Source organism: Vanacampus margaritifer, chromosome 4, assembly GCF_051991255.1.
Source record: "Vanacampus margaritifer isolate UIUO_Vmar chromosome 4, RoL_Vmar_1.0, whole genome shotgun sequence".
NCBI lineage: Eukaryota > Metazoa > Chordata > Actinopteri > Syngnathiformes > Syngnathidae > Vanacampus > Vanacampus margaritifer.
Window position 1 is genome coordinate 17,540,734 of NC_135435.1, and position 24,133 is coordinate 17,564,866.

The 24,133-nt window shown below is 40.8% G+C and overlaps 1 protein-coding gene across 1 annotated transcript in view; it reads right to left on the bottom strand.

Annotated features, from left to right (window-relative positions):
* Window positions 1-24,133, bottom strand: part of gse1b (Gse1 coiled-coil protein b) — a 185,992-nt gene that overhangs the window by 132,107 nt on the left and 29,752 nt on the right.

Consider the following 24,133-nt stretch of genomic DNA (forward strand, 5'->3'; position numbering starts at 1 on the left):
AAGATAGGAAGAGGTTTTAAGTTGAAGGAGTAACTGCAACACAATGACTAAAGTGACAAGTTTTATATTCATACACAGTAAATTTGGTAGAGTGAATTTTACTCTAAAAAATATGATATATTCCCAGTCTGAACAGAGTAAACTAAACTAGGAAGAGAGTAAAATATTCAAGGCTTGAGGAACGATTGCAGAACCTTCAGATTGGGAGTCGGCCAATCTACCTGCTGAGCCATGCCAGTCCTACTGTGTGCCAGTATATTGCTCGTCGGGTGAAATCCTCGCACCTCCAGGGCCTTTTTTGTCTCCTTTTGGACACACCGTCTATTTGTCAACAAACAGTAGATGTGGCATAGCTCAAGTGGTAGAGTGGCTGTCTTCCATGCTGAAAGTTGTGGGATTGTTTCTCAACCCTTGAGTGTTTATTTTTGGCAAGAGTAAAGTTTACTGTTAAGACTCGAACCGAATATAGTCTTACTTGGAGTAAGAATTACTCTACAAAATGTACTGTGTAGATTAAGAAATTACCTTGGTAACCGTCATCATCAACATTGATTTATCAATCAAATCACTATTCTGTATTAATTATAAAATATATAAATACACGCACAACCAACAGTAAAATGTTTGAAGCAGACAGCAAAATAACCACCTATTTTTTTCTTCCAGTACTATAAGTGCTCTCTCATGTTAAAAAAATATAAATAAATAAATACCATTCAAGGAAAGCGCAAAACTATGAACCTTTTTTTTTCCACAAAAATCACTTAAAATTGTATTGTTAACCTTTTCTGAAGATTTTGGGGGGATATCTGCCCATCTCTGGTCTAAAATGAACAAACACAGAAGGATTGTATCATCAACCGGCCCATCATTGGTGCACCTAATTGAAATGCTGACATAATCATCCCTACTCTAAAAAAAAAAAAGACAGAAGAAGAGGCGGAGGCAGAACAAGAAGTATCCCTCCTGTGAAGTTGCAAAAGTCAAAAAGCAGCTGCAATCAGACATAAAGAGCAGCTTTGACAGCTTGGGTCTTTTTTGGATGTGCTCTGGAACCCGGGATGAGCCTTGAGGAGGGAAGCGATGTGACCACGAGCAGCAGAGGAAGAAGCGGAGGGTGGCTGTCAGAAAGGAAGGACTTTAAAGGAGCTTCTACCATTGATGAGCGGCAGAGAGACAGCAAGGTAGGTGAGAAGCAGGCTGAGACAAAGACGCATCCCAGGCTTATGAAGTGATCACCCAGCTGGAGACAGAGACATAGAACCACAAAGTAGAGGAAAGCCCCGAAGACTGATAAGACTCATACCCCTCTTGAAACCCATACTTAATAAAGCATTTCCATCTTCATGCAAGTCAACACTTCTTAACTCATTCACTGCCATTGACGGCTATAGACGTCAAAAATTTGTTTGAACTATTTCTATTAGTTTAACATTTTTTTCCCACTTTTGTTAACAAGAGTATGAAAACCTAGAATTTCTTTATTGTAAATTTAGAACAGATATAAAATTTGTGATTAATTGTGAGTTAACTAGTGAATGCGATTAATTGCGATTTAAATTTTTAATCGACTGACACCCCTAATTTTTAGTAATCTTTTTTTTTTAAATCACGTCAGGCGATTAAAATTTTTAATTGTAATTAATCGAAAGAGTTCAATAGTTAACTCACGATTAATCCCATTTTATATCTGTTATAAATGTACAATAAGATTTATTTGTAGGTTTTCATACTCTTGTTAACAAAAGTAGAAACAAATTTAAACTAATTGAAATAGTTCAACTAAATTTTTGACATCTATAGCCGTCAATGGCAGTGAATGAGTTCATGTAGGCCTTCTGAGAACTCTTTTGTGTTACACCAGTAACAGTAATATTTCTTTAGAATCCAAAACTAAAAAACGAGTTACTTTTCATAGGACAGGGCAGCTTTAAACAGTCTGATTGCATTGATTGGACTCTGTACGCTGTAGAATAATCAAACGCCAAAACAGGTGGTTGAGCACAACACAACATATTGGCCTTTAAAGATCAAGCAGGGACGCCAAGATTTGATGCGGAACCTTACTACCATTGCTCTCACGTGACTCATCTTCGGCCATCACACTTGTTATTTACAGTGTGTCACGCTCCACAACTTGAGTGTCTTTGTGGGCACGAAGAACATGAGACGTCATTAAAGGCCTGATTTCTGAATTGAGTGCTGATGAGTGCACACTCATGTTGAGTCACAGTGTAGGAGCGGCAGCGCACGAGTCAGGAGGTGAAATGAGAAATATCAACAGAGGTAGTGCTAATTGAGGTTAATTCCACTGTTGCGCAATATCTGCTCCAATCGGCGAAGGAGGAGGACTCTGCTGCTCATGGAGGATGCAGGACCACAGACGGATTCTGAGAGCGGCTTTCAACCCTCAATGGCTCAGACAATATTAGTGCTTGTTTACCGATAAATGCTGGTGAACAAGCGGACTTGCACGGATATTGATTATGTCTCAAGACAGGAACGACCTCGACTGAGCTGTCCCCCGAGACATATCTCACCTGACATGCTCAAAAACACATACTAAGAAAAGTCAAACAGAAATGAGTAAAGAGAAGACTGCTGCCATTCCCATTATTACCTAATTAAGAAAACATAAAGCCCACCACCATATTTGTGTTAGTGCAGTCATCTGTTACCTAGCAAGCAAGCTACCTTCTGGTTAATAAAAGATGAATATGCTATCGTAAAATAAATGGCAAAAAGAGAGAAAGAACTGATCAGCCCGTGATAGAGCTTTACGATATTAGAAAGGCTAATTGCCGTTAGCTTATCCATGGTTTTTCGCATGACTGCATGTTAGCATTAAGGTAGCAGACATTTGTTGTTTCATTCTTAGTTTTGCAGTAACCTACAACTGAGAATGACAAATAAACAGCTTGAAACAAGCCTCTTATTTGGAGAATGGTTCACTACCTGTCAAAAAAAGAAAAAAAAAAAAAAAACAACGGTACAATACAGGTATACCAATCAAAAGATAATGCAAGTGTACCTAATGAAGTGGCCAATGACAAGTGTCTGTAAATAACATCCACTGACTTGATCCCACACGACATAAGCACATCCTTGTTGCCCACTCCAGGGACAAGCGCTTTCTTCAGAGCCAAGCTAATCGATAGCTTGAGCGCCGTGCAGCATCTGCCATGCGACAACTGTAACATTAATTGACGGGGACACGGATGCGTTTGTATGTGTGTGTGTGTGCGTGTCACCGGCGAGGGTGAACCCATCTACAAACACTGGCAAAGGTCTAAACAGGAAATACACACTCAAGGAAGTCGATCAGTTAGTCAGCAAGGGTGCGGGGGTGCGGGGGAGATCAATGGCAAGTCGAGTTGTCAGCTGGTGCATCACAGGAGGAGACATGAAATACTCGCGGTTGAGTTGACACTCCAATATTAGGTAAATCGTTGCATTTTAATGTGAGACAATAAAGAGCTGTATCATAAATTATATTGAACTATGTTTGTTGATTTTTACTGCAAAACTGTTGAATGCATGAAAATGGGTGGATTAATCTGCTTAATTATTATTCCACAAACACAATATTAATCATAATAGCGTGTTTACACTAGTGAGCGCACATAGAACACACATTTTGACTTGACTTCCATCGTACATTTGACGCTAGTTTGATTAGCCAACGTTGATGGCGTTTTCTATGGTGTGTTAGCATTAAGCTAGCATTATTTTGTAAAATATGTCTTGGTTAAATACTTAACGTGAATTTCTCTTTGCTATACGTTTAAATATCAACTGAAATGGCAATAAACAACTTGAAGCAAGCAGTTGGCCTCTTTTTTTACTGCAGCGTTGATACTAGCCTGTCGTTTTGTATTGGGTGTTAGCATTAAGCTAGCAGCCATTCGTAAGAAATGGTTTGGTGAAATACTCAAGGTGTATTTATCTTTATTTGATGTGTAAACTTCAACTGGAATTGGAAATAAACATCTTGTAGCAAGCAGTTAGCCTCTTTTTTTTAAAGAATTGTTCGCTATCAGATGCTTGTGAAGTTAACTGTCACCATTTAGCGCATGGAACTCAAGTCTGGTCGTTCATAAATCAAGATATCAGTGTAATTATATTTGTAAAAGCATAATTTAGTTACAGCTCTTGTACTAGAGCATACTACTGTACATGTGTATATTGTCCAATTGAGTATATGGACTAAGAAAATAATATTCTACAATCTGATGAAAAGGCAAATAAGCAAATTAAGCCAGTTGGAAGAATATGTTGTGTTATTGGCATTAGAGAGGAGCAAAACAGATGCTTGCTCATGTAAAAATGTCATGGATTACCATTATAACAGCATTGGGAGTATATTCCTCCAGAGGGATACGGTGACTCTCCCTTTGGGATTTGGGAAGACGAGGCAGATGTCACCCACAGGACGTGACTGCCCTACAATGCCATGCTGTTGTTCATATGTGCCAGCGTGTGCGGCTGGTGTGTGTTTGTGTGCGGCTCCGCTGACATTTCATCAAACGCGCTTGACATTTCCAGGGGATTTAAAGATTTGATCCCTTCTCTGTTTTGCAAGACGGAGGCCGGCGGCGCGCTTCGCCCGCGAGGCCTCGCCCGCCGCACACCATTTGGCGATCGCGCGCGCCCATAGTGCGACCGCCGCACTGCACGCTGCCTGCCTTTTACAAATGACTGGTTCGATGCTCAGTCTTTTAGTTGCTACTCCACCACCCTCGAGCTGCTGAGTGTTTCTGTACGACTCAACCCAGGCAGAAGAGCGAAGACCAGAAGATATGAGAGAAGGAAGCGGATATGGTGTGGGAGGCGAGGAAAGCAAGAAAGTGTGAGAGATCTGTTTCTCCAGCTACAGGCTAGTTAGTGGAGCAAACTGACACACAATGACATCTCTCTTCCACTGAGCTAGACTGAAAAGAACTCACTACTCTCTCTCCCCCACCCCTCGCTCGCTCTCTCTGCTGTCCCTCCATCGCTCTCATCTCTTCTCTCCATCAGCCCTGCGGCTCCAATGTTGCTTTTTCTGCCTGGATGGATACTGCGGCAGTGCTGTCCTAGCCCAGGGCTCAGATTACACCCCACCACCTTATGTTGAACACACACATACATCCCTGATAAGCACACGCGAACGCACATACATGAGGAGGTCCGAGGTCTGGCTGGCGTTAGTCGAAGGCATAGGAAGACAAAAACAAGCTCGCACTCGCAAATAAATGTTTATGTACTGCAGGAGTGCATGCATTCGCTTTTTAGTTTATAAACAATGACTACTGTGCTTTCTTTTTGATTATACATGACCATCAGCCAGCCAGCAGCTACAAAATGTGGCAAATGGTTCAATTTCCCTCCAATGCTTGACCATATGTCTCATTTCAAATGGAAGCCTTTAAATGCTGAACTTCAGAGCAGCAATTCCAGGCAAACATTACAAATGCTAATGAGATGCAGATTTAATCAGCAGCGCATTAAACGTTAGGATCGTTAAAATCTCTGACATCAGACCAGAGGTCAGTCAGTATTGCAGTCAAAATGTTACTTTGACCTCTGCATTCATTCTCATGTACACGTTGCTTTTCCCAGTCAAGTAATCGGACTACAGTTACTCAGCACAGTCACAAAATGTTACAATGTGATACTTTGGCGCACGTATTGCTCATGCGACAAAAATACTAATTAAGGAAAAATTAAATACAGGACATCTAGTACTCACTAATGCACTTAGTTCTTTTTAAAAGTTACTTCTTAGAGCAAGTAATCGGTAACATAACCAAGTTACTTTTTCAAGGTTACTGTGGCAACACTTCTCCTTAGGCATATTCTTACAGAGGGCGGAGCTTAATGGAGAGTGCGCAGTGTTGTGCGTGGCACAATAAACATTTCCTTTCCTTTTCCCCCCCGAGGTCAGGATGCTTGAGTGCAAGGGTTTCATTTAAATCAAACTTTATTGAGCTCTGTAAGGCACACGCCTACAACTTTATAGGACTTGGACATACATATTTCCATTTGTGCTTGTGTGTGTGTGCAGCAGCTTGATAAAGGAAGCAGGCTGATCACAACGCGCAAAATGTGTAGAGTATGTGCAGACGGGTAGCCACACACACATGCATGTGCACGCACACGCACACACAGTTGGTGACAACTGCCGGGCTGCAGCGCCTCTCTCCCAGGTCTATTAGGGAGTCTAACAGGAAAAGGGTAAGTGCTATCGATTGGCCTCGTGGTCAGCGCAAAAACAAGCTGACTATTAGAGTGCCTTCTTTTGAGCTGAGCACACATGCACACGCACGAATACACACACTCACACAGGATTTGATTTTTTGTTGCAAAGTCAGACTTGTACGAAGAAAGCGCAGATTCATTTGAAATGTATTACTGCTTATTGTTAGGTGGTGATGGTAATGGTACAGTGGTGCTCAAAACATTCATATCTGAAATCATCGTTACTTTCCAAACCACCACCACCCCAAAAGAATCTGAATGTTTTTCATTTTCTCTATATTTACTTCATCATAATAAAATGATTAAATAGGGTGTAAAGAATTTAACCGATTGTGCATCATGATTGCGTGTCAAAGAAGAAAAAACAAGACAATAAAGAAAATGTATCTTCAAATGTTGGTTGCTTCAAGGTTTAGACACAAGAACTGTTGATGCTACTCATTAGCTCGTCTATGGCGTTTTGCATTGAGTGTTAGCATTAAGCTGGAGGAAGTGAAGTTTTTTTTAAACGCACGATGTGGAGTTCTCTTTGTTTTTTAAGTTTCATTTGAGAGTAAACTTCAATATGAGCACAATATGTGGCTTACTGAGGCTAGTATGCTGCACATGTAGCTACTAAAGCTTGTAAGGAGACACCAAGGTCTATAAGATCCTCTGCTCTGGGCGGCACTCTGACATTATAAACATATATCACTGCTGTAAAAAAAGCGCATGCATTAAGAGGGAATATAAATATTTCAAGTCACAAGAGAGCTGTCAATCGACTTGTTTTGGACGAAAGAGTTGGGACACTAGCAAACATAATTTTTCGTCTCCCCGTGAGAACTTGGACACTAATGCATCCATCAAGCCCTAACACCTTTAACCGAGATGGTGAGCCACGAGGCACGCTCTCTGCAATGACTGACCTTGCAAGCGCCCTACTCGACAAAAGCGCTCATTCCAAAGTCTTGAACAAAGTCTTCCCAGGAGAGTGGAGGTTGCAAAGTTGCTATTATTTCCCCTTGCTTTCAATTTAATGGCCGAGTGTCCCCATATTTTTGTCCACCCGGCGCACCCATCCAAAGGAGCACTTTTCTGCAGTAAAAGATCCTTTTTAGCTTTTTGTGACAGCATTACAGCACAATTTAAGCAACGTGAAAGGCTGGTGTCAGCCAAAAAATACAGCTCTGCTCATATATCTGTTGTCAGGCCGCAGGAAAATATATACAGTGTGTAATATATCGAGCAGAGCACAGCAGAACAACTGTATCCTCCAGGGGGAGAGCAGTAAAGATAGAGAGAGGCGTACATAATATGGAGGGAGAGAGAGCACAACACAAAGGGCTGTTTTCTGCTGGCTTGGTAAAGTGTGTCCAGGGGGCACACACAAGCAACCTGTCATTAGGAGCAGCTTCCTGCAGATGCAACATCTTGTGTGTGTGTGTACTATTGAGTTGAGGTTTATGTTTTAAAGACAAAAAAATGCTGTCCTCTTTGATGTAGACCTCCATCCGGATCACAACCTGACACAATCAACACTTGTGTGATAAATCCCCCCCTCCTCCTCTATCCACCCCTACTTCTGCCCGAGTACATCCCATCCTCCCACTAGTAGCTTCCTCTGACACCGACACACACATTTAGCCGCAGCCTTCTGTCTACCAGCTGCCACTTTGCAGTCATTCATCAGAGCTATGATTAGCCAGCAGAGGAATGTCGTGTAGCTACAGACGACGACTCACCCCGACCCTGACCTCTCACCTTCGGGTGACCCTGGTCGACCCCGGACTGCGGCAGCTGCTTTAACGCTGCGGCCTACACATCCCATTAGGCCTCACACCTGCTTTTACACACAGCTTGATAACCAACACGCACGCGCTCACAGAATGCACACGATACACTCTAAAAACAATTGGCTCAAAAACAACCCAAGTTGGGTCAAAAATGGTTGGGGGGAAAAGCAAAAGGAAAAAAAAGGTTAAAAAAAAAAGTTGGGTCAACTTTATGGGTTATTTAATTAACCCAAAAAGTTGGGTCAAATCAATTTAAAAAAAAAGGGTTGTTTTGTGGGTTATTAGTTTAATTGACCCAACGTTTTCGGTTAATAACGTTCGGTTGGTCCATCCATCCATCCATTTTCTTAAAACGCTTGTCCTCACAAGGATCGCGGGGGGAGCTGGAGCATTCTGTTAATCAAAAAAGTTGGGTCAAATAAATAACCCACCAAACAACCCAAACAATCTGTTGGTTTGTGGGTTATTAATTTAATTTGACCCAACCTTTTGGGTTAAATAACCCAAAAAGTTGGGTCAGTCCATATTTGATCCAAATGAACCGGGTTATTTAATTAACCCAAAAAGTTGGGTTAAATGAGTAACCCACAAAATTGGGTTAATATTTGGTTATTAATTTAATTTGACTGAACTTTTTGGGTTCAATAACTAAAACATTTGGGTTAGTTCATTTTTTTCTCTATTCAATCGAATGATTCAATTAACCCAAAAAGTTTGATAAAATTAATAACCCAAAAAACAACCCCCAAAAATGTGGTTGTTGTGTGGGTTATTCATTTAATTTGACGCAAAATTTTAGGTTAAACAACTCCAAAAGTTGAGTCGGTCCATTTTTGACGCAATTTGGGTTATTTTTGATCCAACTGTTTTGAGTGTAGAAGTTCAAAACAAGATTTAGAACTGTTACTTGCACGCACACACGCACGCACGCACACACAGGCACAAAAAAGGCCTTTGCACATGCTAATGTAGTGAGGTGGCCCTTTTATGAGATAACACAGTCATAACAGAGAGCGGGGTCGTGAGGGGCACCTGTAGCTTAGTGTCTCCGCAGCCTGCATGTTTAAGTGCGGGTGTGCACGAGAATAAGAGATCACGCCGCACGCTGAACGTATCATATAAACAGTTAAAGAGCCAATAGTGGCATTCAGTAGACACTGCGCATATGTTCGGTGTGCAATAAGACACTCTTTGTGTAAGCAACTCTCCAGTGCGTGCGTGCGTGCGTGCATGCGTGCGTGCGTGCGTGTGTGTGTGTGTGGGCCCCGGGCCGACTCTGACAGCCCAGTGCTCGCCATCTGCTGGCAGTCACACCAGGAGAAAGCAACCGCAGCCAAACAATAGAGAGCAATGACAGGCCAGGATTTGTGGAGAGTTTAATGTGTGTGTGTGTGTTGGGGGGGTGTTATATGCAATTTTTTTTTCAAAGATCCAAATCAGCCCCGGTTTATGAGCATGTGGGTAGGGGCGTGGCGGTTGTTGATAGGCTGCCCCTGTTGCCAGGCAATAGATTAACAAGCCCAAATGGCCGTCTGAGGTGGACAGATAGCATTGAGGGAATGTTAGCCCGGGCGGCTGTCATTTTCACTTTGTGCAATTACTGCACATTTCCCAACATGGTGTGTGTGTGCCCAGTGCCGCACACTCTCAAGGTTTGTCTCCAGAGTTCTCTGAGTGCAAGTTGAATGCCGCTGTGGATGTAAACAGATGGTCAGGTGTTGGTAGGAAGCTGGCTGGCTGCTTTTGACGCCAGCCTGACAGCAAGCATCATCCAGCTGGGAAGAGGCCGGCGGCGAGTCCTTAAAACCCGGCCAGGTGGTCAGTAATCAAGCTTGAGTCACAGGACGATAGTTTAGCATTCTAATAGAATTTTGGGCCAAATAAATGTAGTCAGGCTTCTATGCAAAGAAAGAAGACGGAAAATAATCTATATAGCATTTTACTGCATAATAAAATTTTTAAAAAAAAAAGCACTCCATAATATTGTACTTTATAAAAACAAAATGTCATAATTACACTTTACACGGATCTGATGGGTTGGATTGGATAGGTAGACATTTTGTATTTTACATAAAATTTGTGATCCGCTGTAATGTCATAACTTGCAGATGAATCAATGATGCCATTGATGAGATCTGCAAAATAAAATATTACAACAAGCACAATCTCATTCACTCCAGGGATGTTCTGTTGCCATTGTTAGTACTTAAAAGTCTCACAGCATTTATAGTAAAATTAAAAAAAAAAAAACTTATTTTTGTATCTTTTTTGGACCCAAGTTTGACTGTTAATCAGCATTTTTATTGTAGAATTTTTTAATTTTTATTAGATCCCCCCAATGCATTTCAATGGCTGCCAATTATAAACAAATTTGGGCTATTTGTGGGCTGGACTGGTCCTAATCCCATTCGAATAACGGGGGTTGACTGTACATTAGTATTAAACAAGTCGTTAAAAATGATATAGTCGTCCATCTTTTGATTGGATTGGTGATCGGTTGATTTATTTATTTATTTATTTTAACCCAATGATTGGTGATTGGCACCAAAATCCTCATCATGTAAAGCCTTGGATATACTGTTCATCGAAGCATCTCAATTCCTTTCTAAGCTCATCGTTAAGGCATTCAAATTTATTTGTTTTAGGTGGTGGACAATGAAGAATAACTACAAGTATATAGCTTGTCTACATGTTGTGTTGCTGCACTGCTTGTGCTCAATGTATTGCTTAAAGGGAGCATCTCAACAAAGATTCAACTTAGCTTTAGCATTAAGCTAGCAGACTGAAATGTTAATATGCGGTTCTTTTAAATAATACACATGATGTAATTGTCTTTATGTTTAGTTTGACAGCAAACTTCAAGTTGGTGTGATAATAACCAGCTTGAATCTTCATTTTTGACCACTGTATTAGGTCATTACAAAATTCTGCTCAGCCGCCTCCTTGCTATGTCTCATCTCGTGTGTGGGGAGTAGCTGGGAGGCCCCGGCTGATCCCTGCGACCGCCTCGAAGCTGGCACGGCTCGCCCGCTGGCGCACAAACAGGGCACGCACCTATTTACGCAGCCACAGACTGAACGGCAGGCATTGTCTGGGTGAGAATGCAACACTTAAGCTCCTGATTATGGCAGAACAAAGCCTGAGGGGTAAGAGTGATGGATGTGTGGGACAAAACACATGCAAGGAGAGGGAGATTCATAGTGTACATGAAGAGGTTTGGAGCAGAGAAGGGGTTTCTGGAAAGGATTCGGACACTCCTCTGGTTTTGCTGCAGGACAAAGAAGTGAGGATCATGAGGTGAGAAGAGGAGGGATGCAAAAAAAAAAGAAGAAGAAAAAGGCCAGAGGGCAGGAACTGGTAGTGGTATCTGCATGAAACAATGAGAGAGGGAGAGAGAGAAAGAGGAGCCAGGGAGGTAGAGATGATGACGAGCAGATCACACACAAAAAAAAAGGCAAAGCAAAGAAACAGAAACATTCTCACTCAGTACAACAATGAGGTAAATAGACAGCTAGCGCCCTCTAATGGCTCTTTTCTACAGTCAATGTGGCCTCCATCCTGCCCCCTCCTGACCAGGCAGCTAATGTCAAAAAACCATTGAAGAAAAACATCACAAAAATTAAAAAAAGAATAATAATAATTTAAATTAAGGATGCTTCCAAAATTAAATGAATTTAAGTGGACGATTATTCTACAATTTATGCACAGCATCTACTTTTTTAGGGGCACAAACAGAACATAAGGGGTGAGCAACTCCCTCAGTGTGTATGTATCCTAGCAACAAGGCAGATTAGTAGCAGTGTGGTGAGCAGCTGGCAGAAAAGGGACACGCAGGCCATCGTGGATTTTTTTTCTTCCTTTTTGGTACCGTATGTGTGTGTGTTTTGCATTAAAGAGTTGTGAGGGATTTACAGGTGTGCGTGTACGCACACATCCCAGCTACCCATGCGTGCAGACACTCATCGCCGTGTCAAGCTGCCAATTATGACAGCTAACAAACAGCCCCGCAACATCACATGATCACGTCCATCAGGAGGCATAATTAGAAAATAAAACACACACTGACACACAACTACAAAGGCTGTGGCTATTTGACTGCGATGCAAATGAAATGACAGGTATGCGTGCCTTGACTTACAAGTGTAATTTGCTCCATGAACGTGTGACTCAAAACAGCTTGTATCTCGAATCAACCTTCCTCGTTGAAATGAATGGAAATTTAATAAATATGTTCCAATGCCCTAAAAAGCACCAACAACAATTTTTGTACAGTTTTTTTTTTTAAATAGGATTGCATTTTTACTTTACAAAAAATAACAATAATGCAGCATTAGCATTGTATTGCATTGTACTTTAAAAAAAAAAGCAGTATTAACATTAGGGATGTTTGATATCGATACCATTTTTTTTCCGACTGATACCAGCAGTACTCAACTCTTGAGTAGTCACCAACATATGAATCCCAATATAGCATTTTTTCTTAAAATTACATGAAATTAATGCCAATCATCTATTCTAGTTTCTCATTTCTAGTTCCTGATCGTAAACCAGCCACAAGAGGGTCCCCAATACTGATATCGGTTGTCGTCACGAGTTCCAATAGCTTGAAATAAAACTGTTTTGTCCCGTACCAATACCTGGTATCGGTACTCGCTCATCCCTACCCGCAAGTATTTTTATATTGTCTTGTGTTTTATGCTACGCTGTGTTCAATAGCCATATATAACCACTGCAACATTGTTGCTAGATTTGTTAGCTTGTCTATTGCTGTTGCCAGCTTTGTGTCTATTGTATTTTGCAGTACGTGTTTAGCACGAATCCCACTGACAGTTTTAATGTGTTTTCCTGTCTAAAGGAAATTTTAAGTTCAACATTTCTGTTTGTTAGATAAATGTAAAGCATGCTGATACCACAATGCTTGATCATACATAAGAATAACAGTTGCGAAAAAATTTTTTTTTAAATGCATCTCTGCGTTAATAAAACATGGATAAGTCATTTTTACATCCGCTGCACGTACCCGAAATGGAACCCATGACTCATGTAAATATCGCCTTGCTGTATGCTCAAGTGAAAACACCAGTGGTGGGATGTGGCGCAAATAATGATGTTGTGTGTCTGCAGATTGAAGTATTATTGGGGGGAAATGTCAACACAAACCACATCTGCAGTTCCTTATGATACATGGAAGGATGTTTAGCATAAAGTAACCATGTGAAAAGAATTTGTGGTTAAGGCAATAGTGCAATATCGTCAAAAATGGTCAAACATTCAAAAGCTTAGACTTTACGTGACAAAAATACTCGGCAGGCTGCTGCATGGCCTTCCGTCCACTCTGCTTATTTTCTTTCCCTCCAGGCTGTCCTGCCTGATAAGTGTGATGGCTTTTTAAACGGCGCCAGCTTCTTGCATTTTTATGTGCGCTCTTAAAAAGCGGCAGCTTTCCTTTAAAGGCTCAACGACGACTCCCACTTTCACCGTCAGACGAGTGATGTGCTGCAGTGGGAGCCGGTGGGAGTGTCTTGAAGAAATTCAGAATGCAAAAAGGAAATGAGGAAGAGACTCCAGTGAAGACCGCAATTCTTCAGATCAGCTTGTCCGCTCTCTCTCTCTCTCTCTCCCTCTCTCTTTTTTTTTGTAGCCCACCTGGTGGTGACCCCAGCTGGAACTACTGGGGGTTGTAATGCGTTTAAAGCCAAATTAATAGCAACCCAGCACAGCCCTGAGACCACATTAAGAGCCTATAATCACACCTACCCTCCAGCTGTCTCTCACTTATAGCTCTTTCCTTGTCCACGCAGAAAATGTCACGTCTTCGGTAATTGTGTGCGATTTGCTTGAAGGTGTTGTTGATGAACCGAAAATGCCAAAGAAATAATGACACTTCTTATATAATAGCACTTGTTAATCCATAATATACAAAAAAAAATATGGAAAAGGATTGAGGACTTGAGAGGATGGCATGCCATCATTGTTTTCATGTCAGTGAACTTGCGTTTGATCATTTTTGCAGGAAAAGTCAGAATATTTTGGGATGCTAAGTGTTCGGGACATAAATCAGATGAACATGTTATTCTTTTAAAGAGTTAATATCAAACAAACATAAAACAATGATTACATGTTGTATATTCAAAACAGCCAAGCTAAGTTGCCTTAAGAAAGGCATGCTAGCGTAATGCTAACAAATAATGGAACATACCATTAATATGCTAAATGATTAGAAATTTAGCATTACTAGTCGCAGTTTTTTTTTTTTTCAATCCTTTATGCAATGGTTATTTGAAAACAAATGGTGGAATAATACATTGAGACACATTATATAACAATTCTTACAGGCATATAATAACAATCTTTAAAGGGATACTTGGCTCTTTTAGCCATTTTCAGCAGTGAAAAGCTAATATTGGGTCTATAGTTACTTGATTATTTCTCATGTATAATTAATACCTTTAAAAACACATTTTGCTACTAGCTGACAACTGAAAATGACTTCACGTGTGCTCAGGGCCAGAGGTGGCAAATCCAGATCCACAAAGTAAAAACCATGTCACAGTTTGGCTTTAATCCCAGGTGCTAGCTAGCGAGCTCCCTAGCTAACTCCTCGGGTGCTTGTTTACCTGTTAGGGAGCTAGCTAGCTAGCACAAGGGGCTAAAGCCAAACTGTGGCAGGGTTTTTACTTTCTGGACCTGGATTTGCCACCTCTGCTCAGGGCTCAGGTAACGACCAATCATGGCATGTCACATTTACAGTCGACAGCTGGCAAAATCATTTTTTAAAGGTATTAATTGTAGTCGAGTTTCCCTTTAACAATCACACAAGTAATGGAAAAAAGTTTGGGGAAACAGCTGGATTCTTTCTACTTTCTATGTAACTCCTTCTGCTTCTCTTTGACTTATTCTCTTATTGCATCATGTTGAGATTGATCATCAGTAAAAGAAACATCCAAACAGGCACAGTTCATCATGTATTGCTTGCTGAACTGAGCTCTCCTGAGCTAACCCGAGCTTTGAAGCATCAACATGCACGTCGGAGCTTCCCGCTGTTTAGTTTCGTGGCACATTTTTCATGAACTTCTTTGCTCCAAATTGCACTAACCCGGGGGCAATCCGCTTCTGAGCCTCCACCGAAACATAAGTGTCAATGCCTTCGTCTCGCAGCATAGCCGCAACCATTTGTCCAATAAACACTAATATGAAATAATCATCCTCATTCAGCTGTATTCTGGACTCCCTGCGGTAAGACGACTAAGAGCGCGGGCATCAGTGCACGAGCGAGAAGTGCAGACAGATTGTGTGTGAGAGAGAAAGAAGGAGCCAGCGTGTGTGCAGCCAGAAACGAGCCAAACCTCGCCGCTGACTTGGCCAGGGCCTCTGGAGCCAGAGAGAAAGCCTCGCTAACCGCAAACCTCTCTTTTCACTCTGTCTCTCTTTCACACACACACACACCCTTGCTGAAAGTGTCTGGCTGTGTGAAGACGTCATTTCAGAACATGTGTCGCTGACCATGGCGAGCAGGAGGGAGGTGGCAGCTGTGCGAGGAAGAAAAGATGCCAACAGCTGGGACAAAGTGAGAGCAGGACCAAATGTACATTTGGAGTAGGGAGGGGCGAGTACCGATACCAAGCCTTAATTCAAGGATACTCAGCGATTTGTAATTCAGAGCAATTACTATTACGCTATATTTCACTTCCTGTCACGAGAGTGCATAATGTGTCCCCACAAGGTACTGATTGCAGAAGCATGAAAACGGATAAGGAAAAAAAAAAAGAAGGGCCCTGGGAGTGCTCATCTGTAGTCCATTTATATTTCACTATGACACTACACAGCAGAGGGTCATCGGTCGGCTATTGCGATGCAAATAGTGACACACCCACGGCAACAACAAACGAAAACACGGAGGGAAAGCAGAAGCAATGGTGTTAAGAAGGAAAAAATAGGTGTGGGGGGGGGGAAAGGTGTCTAACCTCAAGCGGGTCAGTCTGTCGCCTCAAAACACCTCTGCCTTACTTGGCTGACACACACCTTTGCCTGTGTCAACACACGCTTGAGGGGAGGTGGGCGGAGGCTTTCGTCTGCATGTTTGTTTTTGTTTTGTTTTGGGTTTTTTTTTTTGGGGTGGGGGGGGGTGCAAAGCTACGTGTGTGAGCGTGCGTGTGTGAGTAAAGGCGGAGACAAAAGGAGCATATGGCAGCAGCAGCCGAGGCTGTAAATTAAACATGGAGGAAGATTAGATAATGACTGTGTGCTCTGAGACAGGGGCGGAGCGGACCACAGTGCAGCTCCAGCCTAAGAAGGGGAGGGGGAGTGAGGGGGCTGTGCTGGTAAGCACATGTTAAACACAACCATCAACAATGTGACTAACTGACATGACCTTGTGGCACCTCGACCTAAAGCGGAAGTCAACCCAAAAATGTTCTTTTCCGTATGTTGTATGCGCCCCCGCTAGTCTATATACGGCATTGTGATTAATATTGTGTTGATGGAATATGATCCACCCCTTCTTATCCATATCAGGGGCGGCCATTTTGCCACTTGGTGTCAATTGAAAATGACATCACAGTTGCTCAGGTAATGACCAATCATGGCTCAGCTTGTGTACATCACATGACCAAACTCAGAAAACTGGTGAGCCGCGATTGGTTGCTACCTGAGCCCTGAGCAACTGTGATGCCAATTTCAGTTAACAGCAAGTGGCAAAATGGCCGCCCCCTGAGATGAATCAAAACGGGTGGTTTTAGCTGCTTAAATCGTATTCCATAAATGCAATAATAATCACAATACAGTATTTAGACTAGTGGGGCTAGATAGTACGTATTGTAAAGACAATTTTGGGGTTAATAGATAATAGATAATAATAATCTCTAATTGTGATGTATTATGTTTGAGACAGCTCTCATTACATAGGGTGTGATTTAGAGCGATGAAGAAAATTAAAAAATATAATAATAATTTCTGTTAAAACTGTCTGTATGACCTGGTATAATGTTGATGCTTGAGGTGCGCATGGCTGCATATGGACGGCTGCATATGGTTGAAAACACTGGCACCTGTGACTGTTCGCATTTGATCATCAGGTAAGTCCATTGGCCCTCATGTATTGTACATTGCAAAAATACATCAAACCAGTTACATTTCGTTTTTGCCAACGCTAAGAAGAGTTGTTGGGGAGTGAAGTGAGGCTACATTCAAATCTTATATCAGCTTCAAGACTGCATACTCCAAATATTTCATGTTGTCATTGAATGTACTGAATATTTCAAATTTATATTGCAAACAAAAAAATGTGCAATACCACCATTGTATGATGGCAGTGAACTCAATTAAGTTATGTGATGGATATTTGAACCCAGACATAAAATATAACAATAGTCACAGGCATATATTGTTTATTTTATGTGAAAAAAATGGGTTCCAGATTGATGAGATTACAGTAGTTGTGAAACTCTTCTTCATTTGTGCCTGCATTGTATTATACTGCCAGAGTGCTATTTTTCGTGTTGAATTTTTTCCCCAAACATTTTAGGGGGTGGCTGGAACAGATTAATAGTGTTTCTATTGTTTTCAATGGGTTAAAAAAATTTGGGACATGAGTTTCTGAGTTACGAGCATAGTCGCTGAATTAATTACATTTGTATCTCAAGGCACCACTGTATTTGGTATTGTATTAGTTGAAGTTTCTTATGCAATCCTTGCACCTTGAAGTGACTCATCGCTCTCATGTGTACAAAACAGCGCCACTAGAACATGAAGTCCTGCGCTACATGCTTAGCTTGCATATTCTCGCCCAGCTGTGTCAAAATGACTCTGGTGGTAGACTTTCTGACTTTGACTAAGTGGAGGAGAGATGTGTGTGTGGGGGGGGGGGGGGGTTTATAAAAGGGTTGTGGGTAATCTGTCACTGTCTCATTATTGGACCACGTTAAAGCAGGGAGGGAGGGTTAAGGAGGTGGAGATAATGCAATGGCATTGAAACAAAGAGGAAGACAGCCATAGAGGACAGTCAGGTTATCCTAATTCTCAATCAAGGGAATCTTTGGAAAGCAGATGAAATCGGTTTGTACTTAAATGAGGATGAATGATTTCACCCCTTTGACAAAAGCAATCACAAGCATCACTATCAAAATGATTGAATTGGAATAATTATGCAGTATGTATGGTGCTATGTAAAAGTCAATGGTGACTACTAGGTTGCTTGTTTCCTTTCATGAATCATAAAGTTGTATGTCTACACTTTATTGAGAGACATTCATCCATCCATTTTCCGAACCCTCGTGTAGCACTGTTTTTTTTCCAAGTGCTGTAAACTCCCCTCCATCGCACGTTCTGGGTTCACGGCCCCACTATTGTGGTGATTTTTTAAACATATATATATATAGATATATATATACATGTACGGTTAATATCTTTATTTTGGGCAAACACTCATTTATTCTGGGTGCAAATCCACTGTTGACCACTAGATGGGGGCACAGTATGAACAAACAACAAAGAAAACAGGTATTTCAGCACATCTTTTTTTTTTGCTGAAAAATACTGAATGTCATCCACTGTAATCCTGTTGAAAAAAAATGGTATTTGTTTACTCTAAGCAAAGAGATTGGTACACTGTTTGTACAATATTTGGGGTTATCCATTGTGTTTGTATTATTTTAAAATTGTGTTTAAAGACCTTGGAAAAATGCTGCAAATAAAAACATGCTTAGAGAGTATTTAAATAGGCTATTTCTACGTTGTTGATTCCACTCAACAGGGGGTGGTCTGGAATGTAAAATCCCAGCAGTGGAGGAAGGGGCGGGAGTGTTCAACTATATAGATGTGCTTTAATGTTAAATGAATTTACTGGTTATTGTACATTATAGATTTGTCAATTAACTCATTCGCTACCATTAACGGCTAGAGATGTCAAAAATTAATTTTAACTATTTCTATTAGTTTTACATTTTTTCCACTTTTGTTAACAAGAGTATGAAAACCTAGTAAAAAAAAATTGTATTGTACATTTAGAGCAAATATAAAATTTGTGGATTGTGAGTTAACTCAACTTAAGTCATGCGATTAATTATGATTAAAAATTGTAATCGCCTGACGCCCTTAATTTTTAATAACCTTTTCTTTTTTTTTTTAAGAAAAAAATATTAAAAATGCTTTAAAAAATAATTTAAATTACGTTTTTTTTTAAACGAAGAAAAGATTATTTAAAATGCTTTAAAAAATTATTAAAATTACTTTTTTTTTTAAACGAAGAAAAGATTATTAAAAATTAGGGGCGTCAGGCGATTACAATTTTCCGTAATTAATCACATGACTTCACCAGTTAACTCACGATTAATCACAAATTTTATATCTGTTCTAAATGTACAATATTTTTTTCTAGGTTTTCACACTCTGGTTAACAAAAGTGGAATAAATGTTAAACTAATAGAAATAGTTCAAATTAATGTTTGACGTCTATAGCCGTCAATGGCAGTGAATGAGCACGCATACCAATGCTTTATTTCCTCGCGGGGGCGCCCATAATCACACACACATTAGGTAAAGGTGATCTGCCGACGCCATAATCAGGGAACGTTGTTGTTATGATCGTCACATTGCAGCTCTGATTACAGAAAGCGGTGTTTAGTTTCCACACCAGAAGGATGCCCACGAGAACACGGCCGCTACAAAAACGTACATGAGCTCACATCACATGCGCGCACATAATCGAGGACGAGCCGTGCGCGCGGAGGCAGAACAAGAAAGCTGGAAGCCAAGTGATGCATGGGGGCCCTCGTGTGTAAGTTTAGCAGGCAGCACACCTCGCTCGCTCGCCGTCTGTTTCTTTAAAAGACAAAAGCGCGGCCTCGCCGGCCTCAGCTCGTTAACGACAAAGGAGGAGACGAACGACGCAATTTCTTTTTCGCCCACGCGGGCCTCGCGTTCATACGCAACGCAACGGGCTTTTTAATTTGATTGCTAAGCTGCTGCAAACGAGCGTTTTTTCCGCGTGCCGTAACCGACACACGGCAGCGAAGGACTAATTGTGCTCCCGCCGCTTGTGATTTGTGACAAAAAGCGTGTTGTCGTGTTGTTTACACCAGCCCTCCAGCAATCCACTGTGGCGCTGCGTGTAAACGACAATGTGCCTTTTTTTACTGCCTGACGGTGGCATTAACGGCGCTTCCTGTTTGCCACCGGGGATTCGCTCAATGCGCAATTCTCCACTCGATTTCACCGCCGCACATGCTATATAAGTGGATCTTTGTGTGTGTACATTTGCGTATACCGTACTGTATACACAAAGGGGTGATATTAGTTAATCATAGCCTTCACTCGGCATAAATAAAGAGCAATTACTGTGCTTCCTTCCCAAAGGGCTCTTCAGTATTAGTACACTAAAGACCCCAAAGAGTGCTGGCCCATTGCTGATATCGCCAGTCAGCTTCCCGAACGATGATGAAGTCCCACAAAGGCGAAAGAAATGAGGACATCGGTACATTAAACTACATTAAAATGGCCATATGTGCAGGAACACAAATCAAAAGAAGCACAACAATCAGTGTGACGGTCTCGACTAACTAATAATTGCATCCCACGGGGAAAGGTTGGATTTAGAGTCATTACGGTATTGTAAAGAATAAGTTTGCCTGTTTCCTTTGAAACATGTTCACATTTTCTTTTACATTTCATGTGCAATCACGGGCCAAAAATGACCTCTTGTTATTCAAGTTGGAGGACTTTGTGGCGCATTACTGTCAAAACAAAAGGAATAAAATGCATGGAAGTGAGCAATAGTGCTGTGCCATATTATACTGCCCACAATCGTACGATTTTTTTTTATAGCGTACTAAATGAAATATGATATTGACTATATTGTGAGTAAATTCTGAACATTCATTTTCCAACTTTTTGAAGCTGAGAACTACTTCTTGGGAACTGATTAATGTAAAGGGAAACGAGTTTGATAAGCATTCTGAAATAAGAAATGTAGTCAAATGACCTTTCAGAAGGCTATTATTGTATTAGGGCCTGACCTACTGTATTTAATTGAGCAATATTAGCTCTTTTAAAATAGTCAAAAATACAGCAAAAACTCCCAAAAAATAAAAAATATGGCAGATTATTTTTTATTTATCTATTTTTAACACATTAACACACTACAATATAAGAAAAAAATAATGACGTTAAATCATCCCCCAAAAATAAGCTGAAAATTGGCCAATTTTTTGCAAATGTTGCTCTCTGTTGTAAAGTTAAACAAAAAGTATTCACTCACACTTTTTTTTTTTTATTAATCGGCCAATTACTGTAACTAATTTGCGCCCAAAAAAACGTATAAATATGTTCTATTTTAAATATTGCCATGGTCCCAAAAATGTTTTTCATGTTTTATTTTATGCTAGAGCATACAGAAGGCTTTGATGCAGCTTCTGACATGAAGAGGTGGCTTAAAGCAATAGTAGTTATTAGTGTTGTTTCTGATACCGATTCCATTACCCAGTTTTGTAGTATCGGCTGATGTCGATACCATACCGATTCCTAGTTGTTGTTTTTTTCAACATGAAAAAGCTGCCCTGCCATTGGTCCATGGCATTCAAGGGCCAATGGGTTATCTTGGCACGGCTTGCCGTGAACACGTCACACATCAGTGAATGTCCTGCACAAGCAAGACAACAAGATGCTGCGTCCAAAGTCCTATATTAGCGTCAGAAATAATGGTATCGGCATGTTACTTGGTAGTACATGCTGATACCAATACCACATTTTTATTACAGTATCTCCCAACACTAGTAGTTATAACAAAAAACGGCCAGTAGTTGGCAGCAGAGTATAAGAGATCAGCCAGGGCTATGTTGCAACAAGCTCTTTTTGCCAGTGTTTTCAACAGGTTTGTGAATAATAATGAAACTTAGTTATATTCTAATGCTAAGTGCTGTAAAATGGAATTCATCCATCCATTTTCTTGACCGCTTTTCCTCACAAGGGTCGCGGGGGTGCTGGAGCCTATCCCAGCTGGCTTCGGGCAGTAGGCAGGGTACACCCTGAACTGGTTGCCAGCCAATCACAGGGCACACAGAGACAAACAACCATACTCACAATCACACCTATGGACAATTTGGAGTGTTCGATTAACCTGCCATGCATGTCTTTGGAATGTGGGAGGAAACCGGAATACCCGGTGAAAACCCACGCAAGCACGGGGAGAACATGCAAACTCCACCCAGGAAGGCCGAAGCCCGGACTCGATCTCACGTCCTCAGCACTGGGAGGCGGACGTGCTAACCAGTCAGCCACCGTGCTGCTAAAATGGAATTGAATTAATTAATTTAATTTCAAATTGAACAAATGTGATGATGATGCCATCTAATTGCACGACTGTGTTTCTCTGTTTTTATTCAACTATAGGCTACATAAGTATTTCTTGTGATACATATTTATACTGTATATGATGTGTGATGATGTGTATTGCTGTAACGCTGTGAATTTCTCCACTGTGGGGTAAATAAAGGTGTATCTTATTGTATATACTTTTTTTCCTCATGAAAGAAGACAGTCTAATCTTTTGGTAGGTTCCATGTTTTTATAGCAATAGAACACAATATTCTGTGGGCCTTGCAAAATCAGTCAAAATCCAGTAAAACAATTAAAGAGTTAATTGTTTATGGGAATTTTTTTCTGCCAAATATCAGAATCAGTATCAGCCTTGAAAAAAAAAAATCCATATTGTTGGTTGTAGTTATTATGATATATTATAATTAGCAATTTATAGTATTCATCTTCTTATAATATTTAGGAAACAGATAAATGTCAATATGTAACCTTTTATCGCTATAAATACCCACCAACGTTCACATTTTCACATGATCACTACTACAACAGTGCTATGAAATCACAATTGTCCCATCACTGGTGAGCTATTTTTAGCACAGACCCGCGTGCTTACTCATGTGGCCCTTGGGGGCTAAATGGGGGCACCATGTCGGTGACCCATAACCACTGAGCCAACATCGTCAATGTGTTAATAACACTCACCAATAGTAACTTTGGGCATATAAAAACTATGATTAGTCGAAGGCATGTCATGTAAACCACTTAAGCGCCCAAGCAATTAGAAATGGCGACATTCATTACCAATCAAGCACATAGACAGAAACCACATTCACAAAAGCATAAAAGCAAGTGTGAGAACGTAAACCGTATCAGCAGGAGGCTTGGTGCGCACACGCATTGGCACGCACAAACACAAACTGTATATAAATCTAGCCGACCCTCGCTGGCAGCCACTCATCACCCGGAGAAGCCAACCTAATTTGGAGGACGGGCTCCTCTCCGCCTGCTGGGGAGGCAGCAGGGATTATGAGCCTTTATACACTCTAATCTAGTTTAGCCATGCCGGGTGGACGCGTGTGCGCACGCACGCATGTATGGGTGAGTGCGTGTGTATAGTGTGTAGACGACAAAAAAAAAAGGCAAACTTTGCCATAAACATAAACAGAAAAAACAAGTTTATGTGAGATTGTGCAATTGTATCTACAGTGTGTGCGCAGAGATAGGGAGGCTCTCAAAGCGGCTCAAAATGTGGCTTAGCCTCTTGTCCTCTGGTGGCGGCGACAAAGGAGTTCACACACATACGGGAGGACGCAAAACTGTCATGTGTGTCCCAATACAGGGGATTGATTGTCTCCTATCTTTGCCAGTGTCAATGCATTGAAGGGTCAATCACTTAAAACACCGTGCAGAATGTGTGTGTGCCTTTGCTGGGTCAAAAAAGTCAACACGTTTGTTTGTTTGTTTACACAATCTTCCCCAAAAAATTTGAAATATGGCAATTAAAAAATCTTAATAAATTCACTGCCATTGACTAGACGTCAAAAATTCATTTGAACAATTTTTATTAGTTTTCCACTTTTGTTAATAAGAGTATGAAAACCTAAAAAAAACTGATATAAAATTTGTGATTAATCGTGAGTTAATTTTTGAAGTTGTGATTAATTACAATGAAAAATTGTAATCACCTGGCGCGATTTAAAAAAAAGAAGAAAAGATTACAAAAAATTAGGGGCGGCAGGCGTTTAAAATGTTAATTGTAATTAATCGCATGACTTCACTAGTTAACTCACTATTAATTATACATTCTATAT